Source organism: Cebus imitator, unplaced genomic scaffold (genome assembly GCF_001604975.1).
Source record: "Cebus imitator isolate Cc_AM_T3 unplaced genomic scaffold, Cebus_imitator-1.0 Scaffold28, whole genome shotgun sequence".
In the NCBI taxonomy this organism is placed as follows: domain Eukaryota; kingdom Metazoa; phylum Chordata; class Mammalia; order Primates; family Cebidae; genus Cebus; species Cebus imitator.
In genome coordinates this window covers 8,260,612-8,271,333 of record NW_016107343.1, presented here as the reverse complement: position 1 = coordinate 8,271,333, position 10,722 = coordinate 8,260,612, and positions in this window count along the sequence as shown.

Here is a 10,722-nt window from a genome sequence, read left to right as displayed (position 1 = left end):
ACTTCGCCTGTTTTTGAACTTCATATAAATAAAATCACACAGTATGTACTGAAAACACCTATAAGAGGCCCTTTCATAGGTGGTATCTTATTTGCTCTTCCCCAAGCCCTGTGAGATTAGGTTTTTTATTGTCCCCATTTTATTGCTGAGTAAACAGAGGCTTCAGGTACATAAATAAACTTGTCCAAGGCTGCACAGTGAGTAAGGGAGGGACTCTAACTCCAGCTACCCAGGCCCTCCCATCACCCTTCACCACAGCAGGCTACTTCCCACACATCAGACCAGCCTCTCTCTGTGCCCCAGTTAAGCCCGATCCTTCCCAAAGCCCTACTGCCTCCAGGAAGCTTCCCTGGATTGCTCAGAGGAGAGCCATCAGCTTGTCCTGCTCTGCCCCCACCCCCAGCCTGGACACAGCGACTTAGCATGTGGCTAACCTTGGTTGGGTCTGATGGGTGTATGTTAACTGCCTACTGTGGTTTCTGCGACACACTGCTGGTCTCTTCTCCATGTGCCTCTCAGAGTCACAACACCCAGAGGACAGAGCTGCTTCTGCGGCTCTTTCCACACCCTGCCCAGTATGAATGGGGCTGGCTGGGAGCTGCAGCAGGGGTGGGCACTGCATTAGGTCAGGCGGGCAGCAGGACACATGCTCCCTTGGTTTGATGACAGACTCCTGGGTGAGTCCGTCTAATGAAAGGGATGAGATCAAAGGCACTAGGGGCCAGGGGACCCCATTTCAAACTCCAATTCTGCAAGTTACATGATCTCGGGCAAGTTCCTTCCCCTCTCTGAGCCTCAGTACCCTCACTTGTAAGATGAGATGGCTGGACTCTATCTGACTTCACAAAGCCATGGCACCCTGTGGCCATGTCAGACATCACAGTGGGTCCCACGATCCTTCCCAGGGAGCCCACACTTGACAAGTCTCGGACTTCTTTGGACCCAGCACTGCAGGCACCATGGATCCGCTGAGAAGGGCAAGGAGGGGAAACCTGCCTGGCAGCCCTGACCAGGGAGGTCCAGAGCCACTGGGCGTTCACGATGCAGTCCCTGATGGGCTCCAGAAGCCAGGGAGGTGGAAGGTGGAATGGGACCTCAGCCCACCCTACAGATCGCAGGTACCTTTGTCATTCCCACAAAAAGGCCCCTCTTCCTAGGGCTCTCTACCACCATGGTACCCAACCCCGACCTGCCCAGTGTCCTGCCACATAACTAACTCTGCATGAGGATAAACGCCCCCAGGACGCACGCAGCCCCTAGCTCACACTGGGTGTGTCTGGAGGAGTACCCCAGGTCCAATCCATGCTCCCAGAGCCTCCTCCTGACTCACAGCAGCTGCAGTGCCTGCTCCAGAAGTTAGTGCTGTCACCCCAAACCCCACCTTTGCTCTCACCAGTCACCCCAGTACAGTCTCCCTTGACCCATTGATGCCAGGCTCATCAGGGCTCTAGGAGGGTTAGAGTGCCTGGGGCCAAGGTCCAGGCAGGCCCGGGGTTACTCTTTGTACTGGTTCAGCTCCATCGTCAGTTACACTAACCTGAGAAACCAGTCCTGTCATCCACTAGGGGAAATGTGTTTTGAGATCACACAATCCACTTTTCAATCCCACACACCTGTGAGTCAAAGGGACCCATCCAAGCTTTCCAGAGCCAAGGCTCATTGCTCATCTAGGGCTCCAGGGTCCAGGGCCTCTGCAAACAAGCGGCTCACCAAAACAGCTGTTCACCCACTAAATGCATACTGAGCACCCAGCGCTGTCCTGGGTGCTGGGGAAAGAATGCAGAAGCAAACAGTCCCTGTGCAGGGGAGCCCGTGCATGTAGGGAGACAGATAATGATCTCTGATGACCTCCCCAAAGTATCCAAGCGTGGCCTGACCTTGCTCTACCGGCCCCACCCTTATCCATCCCCCAGCTGGGCTGCTCAGGTTCTTCCCCTGCCGGGAGCTGGAAGTTCCTTAGAAAGGCACTGGCCACACGGAGAAGCAGTGGCTGAAGAGACGAAGACAGACCGGGGCAACACCAAACCACAAAGCCCGGGTGCAGCTGTGTGACCTTGTGCCAGTGTCTCAGGCTCTCTGGGCAACTGTGTTCTCCCTTGTCCAACGGGACTATTAAGACCTGCATGGAGGGCTGGCGTGAGGACCTGCAGTAATGCAGGCCGGCAACTGGAGAAGCCGCAAGAGCAGCAGCATTACTGGCCCAGGAATACAGGACAAAAGTTGGCTCCTCCTCCACCCCTAGAGCCCAAGGTCAAGCTCTTGACATCCCCCATCCTACTCCCCTCCCCAAAGGAGCTGAGGGGAAGACAGAGCCCAGCAGCTGCCACCCACAGCTCCGTGCAGGAGAAATGCACTTTCTCAGCTGACTTCCACTACTCCAACAGCCCGATTGCTTTGTTTACTGCCAATTTGCACCCCACCTGGCAGATCTCATGTTCCGGCCTATTTACTCTGGACTCTGGCAGGACTCTCACTTTTCAAAGGAGAGTCGGCTGGTGCTATTTTAGCATAAATAAACTGGTGTGCTTCCTCCATCTAGTTGCTCACTGTATGCTCTTAGATTTGGGACAACTGAAATGTTGGCCCCCAGATGGGGTGTCCGCATCCCCACCAGCCTCCTAGGAGCAGATGAGAAGCAGCAGTTCTCTAGTCCTCAGACTCCTGTCCCCAGGACCCCACACACCCAAACTAGTATCTGACAGACCTGGCAGGCATCTGTGCGCACATTTGGTAAGGGCTCAGCCTTGGGATGGGCCCGCCAGTGCTGCTCCGTGACTGTGCCTGGCACATAGGAGGCACTCTGGAAACCCGTGCTAACGAACGGATGTGTGACAATCCTGAGCGCAGCCCTGTGGCCAAGGATCTATCTCCCTCATGAGGCAAGTCCAAGCCTTGGGCATGTCTCTGAGCTTCCCCCAAGGCTGTCATCTTCCTGGCCAGGGGATTTCAGTTTGGGGAAGAGTCCTGGAAACTCAGGTAGGAGGAGGCTGACTGCTGGCTTTGCTTCTTGTTCATTAGGTAGCTTCACATTCAGAAGGCTAGAATGGGGTCCCAAGGAAGGTACAGAACGAAGACCTATGGGGGCCAGGCACGGTGGCTCACGCCTGTAATCTCAGCATTTTGGGAGGCCAAGGCAGGCGGGATTACCTGAGGTCAGGAGTTTAAGACCAGCCTGGCCAACATGGTGAAACCCCATCTCTACTAAAAATACAAAAATTAGCCTGGTGTGGTGGTGCACACCTGTAATCCCAGCTGCTCGGGAGGCTGAGACAGGAGAATCCCTGGAACCCAGGAGGTAAGAGATTGCAGTGAGCCGAGATCACGCCACTGTACTCCACTCTGGGCAACAGAATGAGACTCCATCTCAGGAAAAAAAAAAAAAAAAAAAAAAGACACATGGGAGGTCAATCTGGCTCAGTCTAAGGTAAAACCTCCTGGTATGTTTAGAAGTCACCCGCATCGACTGAGCATCTTTTCTATGTCGGGAAGGGCACTGGGTGCTTTCATGTGCTCCCTCCTTCACAGCTGCCCAACTCAGGGATGGCCTGCCTTAGCATTCCAGAGCATGGCACAGGCTGCCTCAATTCATATCCTGGCTGTATCCCTTGGCTCATGTGTCATCTTGGGCAGGCTACATAACCTCTGTAGGTCTATTTCCTCATGTGTAAAGTGAGACAACAGTACCTACTTCATAGGGTTGGCTGGAGAATCAACTTAATACATAGAAAGCATCTAGAACAGTGCCTGGAACGTGGTAAGGGAAAAATGGAGACAGAGGCAGAAGAGGAGAAGGCAGCAGCGGCTGAGACGGGATAACCGCCCTCGGGAGATAACCGAAGCTCAGGTAGGACGTCCAGTGCAATGACCTCAAGTTCCTTCAATAATAAGATTCTGGGATTCATTTAACCTCCCTGGGCTTCAGTTTTCCCAGCAATACAACAGGCGTTATCGTTAAGCTGACAGATGCTGCTTTCTTCCATGTGATATTCTCTACCTTGGGAAGAGCAGCTGTTCCCAGGGACTGCTGCCTCTGCCACTGTACAGGCTGGAAGGCACAGGGTGGCGGACACAACCCTGGGCAGGGGGCAGGAGTCCTGAGAACCGCTCCAACTTCCCAATCAAATAACTATATGGCTTTCAGCTAGTTACTGAAATTCTGAGAGTCTGGGACAATAATTTTAACAACCCACTGCCTCTCAGGTTTATGGCCCTCTGAGCTCTTTGGGGGAGAGGGCACAACTCACCAAGAACATGATAAGCCTTTGGGCATGTGACTACCATCAGAAAGTGGCACTGTGGGTCGGGCGCGATGGTGCACACCTGTAATCCCAGCACTTTTGGAGGCCAACATCGGGGATCACTTGAGCCCAGAAGTTTGAGTCCAGCCTGGATAACACAGTGAGACTCCATCTCTACAAATTCAAAATATTCGCCAGGCGTGGTGGCGCATACTTGCAGTCCCAAGCTACTGGGAGCATCAATTGGACCCAGGAGGTTGAGGCTACAGTAAGCTGTAATTGTACCAATGCACTCCAGCCTGGGTGACAGAGTGAGGCTTTGTCTCAAAACAAACAAAACACAAAACAAAACAAAAAGAGAAAATGGCCAGCTACTCGGGAGGCTGAGGCAGGAGAATTGTTTGAACCTGGGAGGCGGAGGTTGCAGTGAGCCGTGGTCGCGCCACTGCACTCCAGCCTCGTGCCTAGTGACGGAGTGAGACTCTGTCTCAAAAAAAAAAAAAAAAAAATGGCATTGCAGCTTCAGCACAAGGCAGAGTTGTGCTGGCCTCCCACCTGGAAATAACTCTACAGGGTCTTCTGCACACCCCGTGCCCCCGCCCAAACCCACTCTTGTCTTCTTTAATCCTGAAGATGCCTCTGCTACCTCCAAAAACAGATGCTCCAGCTTCCATCCCATCACCAACCATGCCAGGACACTGTTGTGTTGTGATCTCAGAAACCAAATGAGACTAGGGAAGATGCTGTCAGGAGCAACAACGACCATGACTCTAGCAATGCTACCATCGGGTTTCTTCCAAAGAGACTCCCTATTCTGCTGCTGCTGCTGAGATTCCAAGACCCCAGTCAGATTCCACTCCTGCTAATCTCCAGCTACCAACCCAGGGTGACTAACCTGACCCAACCAGCCGGGCCCTTGGAGGAGGTGGTGGGTGAGTGGATACAAGCCTGGTTGGTCCTGTGGGGCAGGGCTGCTTTGAACCTCCAGGAGTCCTGTCTCACCTGAGCACCAGTCAGTGCTCAGACTCAGCAGCTTAGGAGAAGGTCTCATCAATGCTTTATGCCACTGCCTTCTTCCTGCCTCCACCCCAGGCCCTTGCCTGGATGGCCTTCGTGGTGGAAGAGAATGGCACACGATTCAGGGGCTGGTTCTTTAATCATTTCCCCAATACTGCCAGTGACCCTCTCACTCAAGGGTCAAAGAAATCAGGCCAAGGAAAGACGGGTCCCAGAATGCATGGAGGTGCCACGGCTCACTCTCCATGCCTGCTGATGGCTGGATGGGCTTGGACTGGGGCTTGAGGGTGCCAGTTCTGGAAATGAGCATTGGCCTCCTTGCCTAAGAGATAAGGAATAGAAGCATAGAAGTAATAGTGAGGGGGCCAGTGGAGCAGCTCCTGTCTCTGATCCCAGCACTTTGGGAGGCTGAGGCAGGTAGATCACCTGAGGCCAAGAGTTCGAGACCAGCCTGGCCAACATGGTGAAACCCCATCTCCACTAAAAATACAAAAATTAGCCAGGTGTGGTGGTTGCCTGTAATCCCAGCTACTGGGGAGGCTGAGGCAGGAGAATGCTTGAACCTGGGGGGCGGAGGTGGCAGTGAGCAGAGATCGCACTCCAGCCTGGGCAATGGAGCAAGACTTTGTCTCAAAAGAAAAAAAGAAGTAGTAGTGAGAGTTGTGAGGTAGCCAGAGGTGGGGTCCAGGAATTAGGGAGGGATCGGCGCATATTCCACATACACTTGCACACCCATAAGCATGCATGCGTGCACACGAAGGATTTCCCACTAGAGCCTGAAATCATGCTGCCTTGGTGCACATTTCAACTCTGCTTCTTACTAGCTGTGGGACTTTGGGCTAATGAATCATCTGCTCTGAATCTCAGCTTCCTCATCTGTAAAATGGGTATACTAACCTTAATATCATTATCGCAGTGCACTTGGGCTGCCGTAACAAAACACCATAAACTGCTGGTAAACAATAGAAGTCTGTTTCTCACAGTTCTGGTTGCGGGAAAACCCGAGATCCAGGTGCTTGGCAGATTCAGTGTCGAGTGAGGGTTCATTGTCGGGGCCTCCTCACTGTGTGCTCACACGGTGGGCGGGGCGAGGGGCTTTGTGAGTTTCCTTTTTAAGACCATAATCTCATTCATGAGGGCTCTACCCCATGACTTAATCTCCTCCCAAACACCCACCTCCTAATACTATCACTTTTGGGGTTAAGATTTCAATATGAATTCTGGGGGAACACCAACATTCAGTTCACAGCAGTCATTAAGAAGATTAAGATAATATATGGAAAGCACTTTGCATTGTACTTGGCACATAATAAGCACGGAATAATTATTAGCTATTATTATCGTCGTCGTCATTGCTGGATTCACACCTGTGTCAGCCTAGTGTTAGAGACAAACCACAAGGCCCTATCCGTGTCCCCAAGGAGCCCACAGACTAGCGCCTTAAAGAATCAAAATCATCCACCTGCTTAGCTCTAGTCCGATTTTGTTTGGATACTGCAATGGACCGAACAATTTGTTGAAGCCTCTCTTTTCTGGCCCTCTCGCTCCTGCATGGAGGGCCACAAGACCCAGTAAAAGACACAGGCTAGGCCGGGCATGGTGGCTCATGCCTGTAATCCCAGCATTATGGGAGGCTGAGGCAGGCAGATATCCTGACGTCAGGAGTTCAAGACCAGCCTGACCAACATGGTGAAACGCTGTCTTTACTGAAAATACAAAAATTAGCCAGGCGTGGTGGTGGGTGCCTATAATCCCAGCTACTCGGGAGGCTGAGGCAGGAGAATCGTTTGAACCCTGGAGGCGGAGGTTGCAATGAGCCAAGATCACACCATTGCTCTCCAGCCTGGGCGACAGAGCTAGGCTCCATCTCAAAAAAAAAAAAAAAGACACAGGCTGGGAAGACTGGAGCCTTGGGCCTATGCTCCAGCTCTGCCACTCCCCTGCTACACTGCTTGGACAAGTGACTTAAACACCCTGGGCTTTGGGCCCCTCTTCTCTCTGGGGCTTGGACTAAACCCACTGTAGACTTTTCTGTGTTAAAAAAAAAAAAATATGGCCGGGCGCGGTGGCTCACGCCTATAATCCCAGCACTGTGGGAGGCCGAGGCGGGTGGATCACGAGGTCAAGAGATCGAGACCATCCTGGTCAACATGGTGAAACCCCGTCTCTACTAAAAATACAAAAAATTAGCTGGGCATGGTGGCGCGTGCCTGTAATCCCAGCTACTCAGGAGGCTGAGGCCGGAGAATTGCCTGAACCCAGGAGGCGGAGGTTGCGGTGAGCCAAGATCGCGCCATTGCACTCCAGTCTGGGTAACAAGAGCGAAACTCCGTCTCAAAAAAAACAAAAAAACAAAAACAAAGTAGCTTTGCTGCCTCCCTAATCTCCAGCTTTGCACCAGCCTTGCTAGGGACACTATTCCATAGAGCCTTAGGAACGGGGCCGGGCTAGGAGAGACGCTATGAGGCTGTAACACAATAACGACGGCACATAACAACTGCTGCCACGGACTGGGTGTTCAGCACAGCTGCCGAGACTCACAGAGGCCGGGCTGGGCTTGTGCCCAATGCTGCGGGAACTGGAAGAGCTGGGATTTGTCCCGTGCATCTGATCTGGAAGTGGCCAAGCCAGCCCTTGCACCACACAGCCTCAGGGGGAGCGACGGAGGTTCCCACCCAGGCTACCTGAGCACTCCCAACGCAGCCCACCTTCTCGGCAGCCTCCCCAGGCTGGAGAACAGGGAGAGCAGACACCAGCCAACACGGGCTTCCCCTGCCCCCAGATGCGCCCCATGTTCCACACCTTCTTAAACTTTTCTTTTTTATGAAGTGTACCTTGCGGCCAGCCTCTCACTTACACATCTTAACCTCCTCTGGGCTATTGATTTCTCATTCTATTAAATCCTCCTCTTTAACTCTGGCCCTTAAACTCCGGTTCTAAACCTGTGTCTACTGCCCAGTCATGCTCTCAGACCACCACTACGACGCCTCTGTCCTAAGGACCAGCCCCTCCCCGGTCCCTCCCGGAGGCTGTGGCAGAGACCCCAGGGCCTTCACAGGATTATCACACTCAACCGGGAGCTCCGTGAAGTAGAATGTATTCTATGCCTTTGTTTATAGAGAGGACACTGAGGCAGCAATCCTAGCCTGGCCCCTTCCTGAGATGCCCACGTGACTCGGCACTCAGGCGTCTGCGTCCCCTCTCCCGTCACCCGCAGCACAGCATACCTATCACCCTCACCACTTGGGTCTCCCTGCTCTCCAACTTTAGGTGGGAGGTGAGGGTGCACAGGTTGGGGCACTGTTTGCATCAGGGGCCTGTCCCTGCCCCCTCTGTGGCAAACGATGTCAGCCTCACTTTGACAACACAAGCAGACACCGAGAGGCTGGACACAGAGGAGAGGAGGGGGTTACACGAAAAGCCTGAGCCACTTTGTTCCAGGAAGCCTAAGGCCACACAGCCGCCACTGCCCGGCTGCTCTTCACCCTCCGTAGCCTCTGAATTTATCTCTGTAACAAGCGTCTGTTAAATGTGAGTTGAGGCCCCTTAAATGGGACAAATATTGACTTAACACCTGCTCTGTGCAAGAACTAGGGATACTTCAGTGAACAAAGCCAACAAGGCCCTGCCCATTTGGACCGTAGCTCCATGCTCAGTCCCTGGTGATGACAGGCACAGACAGAGGAACTTCCATGGCAGTATCAGACACCAGAGTCCCGGTACCATGGAGGGAGGGTGGCGAGCTGGCAGGAGGCTGGGGAGGTGAGACCGGGGCATGTGAGATGCCTTAGAGCCGCCTCCAGCGGCACCTGCCCCAGGCTTGCTCCTGCACAAGACCACACAGTGACTGCTGCCCAGGAACCCCGCAGCCCTAGACAAGCCCAGATGCTCCAGGCCCCTCCTCAGGGCACAGGACATACAGGCGCACTGTCAGCTTCCCCTCCGGCTTCCCTATTCCCTTCGCGTCGCCATTCCCCCTGGTCCCCAGCACTGGAAATCTCTAAGTTATCTCCGACACTTCCTGCTCCTTCATCTGCTGCATCCAATCTGTCAGTTCGCTCTGCTGTTCTTAGAAATGTCATTCAAGATTACCCCCGTTTCGCCTCACAGTCACCGGCGCCCAGGCCCCAGCCCTCAAGCTGCGCTTCTGCACAGCACTCTTCTGCCCACGAAACTTCACCGGCTCCCCTGAACCTGCTGCATTGAGCTGAGCCTTTTCCGTTTGGTGGTCAGTGTCCTCTTGGATTCCAGCAGTTCTACACACTCCGTCCACCGTGACGCTCCACTGCTCTCTGGCTCCAGACTTCTGCTGCATGCAGACGCTTTTCTCCCTTGCCCCATCCACTGTGCCTGAGCGCTCAATCCTCAGACCATCCTCTCTCCCCTCATCCTGCCGCGCAGCCCCTTCTCAGCCTTCTCACTGTGAGTTGTCCCTCTCCCATCCCTCAGCACACCTGCCAGCTCCTGCCAGGTCTGAATGCTGCTGGCAGGTGCAATCAACACACACGCCATGTTCCCAGAGAGCGGGTGTCTTGGTGTGCTATCCATCCAAACTATCACCCTGCAGGAGAGGAGGGTCCTGCCCCCCACCAGGGGACTCCACAACCACCCCATCCCTGCTGGGCTCTGTGTAGATGACTTCAGTGCTCCACTGCTTTTTGTTTTTTGGGGTTTTCTTTTTGAGACTGAGTCTCACTTTGTTACCCAGGCTGGAGTGCAGTAGCACAATCTTGGCTCACTGCAACCTCAGACTCCCAGGTTCAAGCGATTCTCCTGCTTCAGCCTCCCGAGTAGCTGGGACTACAGGTGCATGGCACCACGTCTGGCTAATTTTTTTTTTTTTTTTTTTGAGACAGCGTCTTACTCTGTCACCCAGTCTAGGGTGCAATGGCAGTCTCCACTCACTGCAACCTCTGCCTCTCCGGTTCAAGTGATTCTTCTGCCTCAGCCTCCCAAGCAACTGGGATTACAGGTGCGTGCCACCACACACGGGTAATTTTTGTATTTTTAGTAGAGGTGGGGTTTCACTATGACGACCAGGCTGATCTTGAACTCCTGACCTCATGATCCACCCACCTCGGCCTCCCAAAGTGCTGGGATTACAGGCACAAGCCACCACGCCCCGCCAAGGACTCAGTTGTTTAAAGAAAACCCATGATGAATCAAAACGTGTCTCTCTCTCACCTTTTAAAGCAAAGGATGCCCAAGTATAGGGGAAGAAGCTGGGGTCCTGCAGCACTCACTAGTCTGGGATGTGGGACAGAGTGTGTGAACCCCTGGGATTCCCAACCTCCTCTGTGCAAAAGGAGATGCCCTCAGCTAACTCGCAGGGTAGCTGGACTGACTGAGCGAAACCAGCAGAGTATGCAGTCAATACAATGTTAAATTGATTCTTTCTGTCCTTCCTTCCCATAATTCTGCGACTGTGGCATAAGTTTTTTTGTTCATATTGAATGTGCTAAATGTA